We start from the raw sequence: 4,578 nt of genomic DNA on the forward strand, positions 1-4,578 counted from the left end.
TGCACGTGGACCGAGAAATCAGAACCGTGTTGGCCTGAAGCGGGGTCTGTTGCTCGGAGGAGAACTGAGAGAACCTTCTGGAGAGAGAGATGGCCTAGGTTTTGATTAAAGTCTTCGTCTATTTAAACTCATCAAACTGTACACGTAACATGTGTGGATTTTATTGTATGTAAATCGTACCTCTATAAAGTTGATCAACCAATAATTGGGCCACGCGAGAGGTCCCCCAACCACCAAGACTCTGCGCCGTGTCCTCTGCAGCCGCCTATGCTGCCCTGTGTCCAGCCAGGGGGGAGGGGTGTGCCGGCCCCATTCCCCACAGCCGGCCCCAGCCGCAGGAGTGAGGACGGGGACCACCCGCCTCCACCGTGTCTACTGATCCAACGACATGCGTCTGTGCCTCAGGAAGGTGGCAGTCAAGGGAAAACAGATTCTAACAGACTCAGTGCCTTCCACCGGCCGGCCTCTCCCCACGGCTTCGAGAACAGACCTATTATCGGTAAAATTGGACGAGTGAGATCCTCTCGTCCAAGGCTGACCCACCCACGGTCGCGTTACTGAACTGAAATGGTACGAAACTGTGGGCATCCTCGCTAACGGTCACACACACCCTGGGTGCTATGGGCTCCTTATTTTAAAATTTCTAAATTTTCTTTAAGGATGTGATTTCCTTGCAGCTACCTATAACGTCGGCGATGACGCCGCATGAAAATTTGCCCAATTACGCTTTTGATTTATTGCTTAAATCTGTCTGCGTTATCTGGAATATACTTGTGAGCTTCGCTCACAATTGATATGGTGTACAGTGTGCTGGCTTCGCGACCTTACTGGCGTCTCTAATTTGCTTCTTTATTTTCCTTCAAAGCCTTGAGAGTCTAATTTTTCTACTTTGCTGAGATTATTGTTTTGTCACTAAAATTTGTTTCGGCGCCTTCCCAGCTGTTCCGTCAGTATGTTATAATCTCACAATTAAAATGTCTAATTTATTTCCTCGTGTGCCTGATGTTATCGAAATTGGCTGGCGCTCTCCAGAAAGGGCGCCAAGGTCTTAATAGGCATCAGGGTCACAAAACATTCGTCTTCTGTTATTCTTCTGTTTTCATTATGCTAATGAAATAAAATATTGAACAGATAGTCCGACGAAAATCAATCCACCTTTATTTGCTTTAGAGAGGAATTCCTTTGCAACTGTGAATCGAGTTGCTTTCATGAATTTCCACGGAGGAAGGAGCTGTTGCTGTGAAAACGTTGCTAGAAAATGTTAGCTTTCGTCAAGCAATTAGGCGGACATCATTGTTTTCCTTAGTTCAAGTTAAACTCTCAGCAATGTGGACATAGCTGTTACTTATGTCGAGGTGTTCCGTTTCTTATTTTTAAGTCCGTGTCCTTTAAAAGATCCCTCATGGCTGTAAGTAATGCTTTAAGACCAGGGGACAGGTTTGGCTGTGTTTGTTTTTAGGCCGATGTGTTCCTAAGTTATTATTAACCTGATAAACGAAATAATGGTACTCGCATTTTAAAAATGCACTCTGAAGTTTAATTGCTTTGCCTTGCTTGCCACTCGAGACTGCCTTTTTGACATTTTGTTTCTGATATAAGCTTTTAAAAATCAATTGAAGTCGTTAAATTCATCCCAATGGGAGATGTGTAGCACACGCTGGGGGGGAGGGGGCGGGGCATGGCCCTGGAGGGCGTGTGTCCTGCGTGATCTGTGAGGCTTCCAGCCACGGGGCCCCCAGAAGCCAGCTCGGGGCCCTATGCATCACCACCCCGAAACCAGGCCAGGAGGACAGGCGGCATCATGAAAGAGGAGACCCCACGTTCGCGCGCTCCGCAGGCGCCACGCGCAGAGACGGCCCCTGCCGTGGGGGTGGGGGGAGCCCCCGCAGTCGGAGTGGGAGGGGTGGACTGCAGCGAGGCAGAGCCGTGGGGCAGTGATGGCGGAGAGTCTGCCTCGTCCACTACACGAGGCCCAGTCAGTGAATCTGACATGTCCCGCGAAACCTAGAGGCTTATGACGGCGACTGAGCTCCAGCTCTCCGGTTCTGGGGGCGCTGGGGCTCAGCGGGGTGCGCGATGCCCGGGCCCCAGACGTCGCTGGGGCATCCAGACTGGCGCGCTCGCACGTCGGGCGTGGTCCTGGCTGCTGCCTGGCTGCCCAGCTGTCGCCCGCAGTCCAGCGGGGCCGCTCCCCACAGCACAGCTGTCCCGGGGGAGGACCCCAAGGGCAAGCATTCCAAGCGACAGGAGGAGGGGCTGCCAGGCTGTGCCCAGACAGCGCCAGCGCCCCCCAGGCCGAGCGTCTGGTCAGTGCAGCCACAGGGCCAGGCCGGATGGGAGAGCCGGTGCGGCCAGCTTGGGGACATGGTTTGTCACCAGATCTAAGGGGGCTCCCACACGCGGGTGACACTTATTCTGAGATCATCAAATCAATGAGAGGCGGACCCATTAAACACTTCTGCGCGGTCCCGAGGGCCTGAGGCCCTGTACGGTCGCCCACTGGGCCCCGCCGCGCCCTCTAAGAGGTGGCTTCTGTTAGTAATTAATGTTATTTTCATAATACAGACCCGCAGCTTGACGGCTAAGGTCACGTGCCAGACTCGGCCGCCTACCTGCTGCGCATCGCACTTTGCAGGATTTATCCAGTAATGCGTCACACGGACGCCGCTGCGCACGGGTGACCGGGAGAGCAGGTGGATGAGGGCTGCGGGCAGGTTGCACGCACGGGGCGGCTCAGCACCCAGACGGGCAGCGGAGAGGGAGACGGCATGGGACGTGGCCGGAGTGGGGGGCGCAGGGCGGGCTCGCAGGGCGGGGTCTGCACGCACCCCGGGGCTTCGGGTGTTCTTCCGCGTGAAGGAGAAACTGCGCGTTTTGAGTGAGGGGATCCTGCGGTCAGATATGCGGCTATCAGTCACTCTGGCGGCTGCGTGGACAGGGGACTCAAGGGGGACAGGGGCGGGGTCCCCTGTGAGGTGCTGCCCCTGCTCGCTCGCGTGGGAGACCTGGGGCGGGCTCGGCCTGGCGGTGAGAGAGGGCAGCGGGCGCGTCCCCGAGCCCTGTGACAGCGAGGCCGCGCCCCTAGGACGTGGGGGAGCTGGGGGAAGGGGTGCTGGAGCGAGACCCCGCGCGGCCTCAGGACCCGCGGTTCCGGCCAGTTTCCGAGGCGGGGACCCTGTGGAAGGGGCCGCAGTGCAGAGGACCGGAGCTCGCTGGCTTCCTCTGGAGCTTCGCTCCACCGCAGGGCTGCGCCCAGGGCTCGGGGTCACGGTCACGTGCACACAGGGGACCGCGCGCACCTGGACGGGGGCCCGCAGCCCGGAGCGCGGAGGGCGCCACCAAAACCCAGTCCCCGCGTCCCCGCCGAGCAGGCGGGCTTGCAGGCAGCACGGCGCCCGCGCAGCCCTCACCGTCGGCGTCTTCAGGACGGTGGCTCCGAAGACCTCGAGCCTCCTCTCGTGGGTGTCGCGGGACCTGCCCCCCCGGAAGTTGGGTCCCAACCTGGAGACGCTCGGGCGACGTGGGAGGAGGGCGCGACGAAGGGAGAGGCTTCGGGATGCGAGGGACGTGGGACAGGGAGGCGTGGAGAGGCCCCATCATCGTTCCGGTTGATAGTCTCGCGAACCGTGTGCCTTTCTGGCAATTAAAACAGAAAAAGGGAAAAGAAGACGCCCCCCCCCCATCTTTAAATGGCTAGCAGAGGCCGAGCCCCCAGAGCGCAGGCGCGTTTCCCGCTGTCCCCGGAGGGCGCGGCCTGGGGACCACCTGAGCCGGAGGCCAGCTTGCTGGGTAGCTGGCCGTGAAACTAGCAGTTTCTGGGGGGCGGGGGAGGGGGTTGGGGGACCCTGTGACTGTGGGCTTCAGAATCCTTTGTGCTCCAAGATCATGGACCAAAAGTCTATATACCGTTTAAATTGGGGTTGCCGGTCGCCATTTTCTCTTTAAAGCCACTTTAGGGACAGATTCAAAGTGGCTCCCCAGTTTGAAACAGATCCCATGCATTCCTTACACGACTGCCTTTTAGATCTTGGTGCTCTGAGAATAAGTTCTTGTTGGTATTTATTTTGCTCTAAATTAGCTATTTGCTTATTGACCCAAAATAGTTATCATCTCAGCTGGAAATATATTGGAACTCTGGGTGCCAAACAAATATTCAGCGAAGGATGAATAAAGGCATATGGGGAGAAAAACCCCACCAAGTTCGGGCCGCCGGCGTGCTGGCCGCCAGCCATGTGCCCCGCTGAAGGCAGGCGCGGGGGATGACATTGATCGATTCGCCGGTGGGAAGGAATTAATGATATTCGGTGCTGAGGGCTGAGGCGCTTCTCCGTCATTTGCATTTCCATTTATCATCTCTGCATTTATCATTATGAAGAGGACGCCAGAGCTAATTAAAGTCTGGGCTAACAGGGTGACCGGGGAGCCTGGTGGCCACCAACACCCAGGAAGACCTGGGAACGCTTCCAGCAAGAAGGACACCAACCTTACACCAAACCCAATTAACGTAATTCCTCGTGACACCGTGTGGCTCCTCCGTTCCGGCGGACGGGAGGTTTTAAAGCGCACCTCACGTCTTAC

Source organism: Pteropus vampyrus, unplaced genomic scaffold, assembly GCF_000151845.1.
Source record: "Pteropus vampyrus isolate Shadow unplaced genomic scaffold, Pvam_2.0 Scaffold402, whole genome shotgun sequence".
In the NCBI taxonomy this organism is placed as follows: Eukaryota; Metazoa; Chordata; class Mammalia; order Chiroptera; family Pteropodidae; genus Pteropus; species Pteropus vampyrus.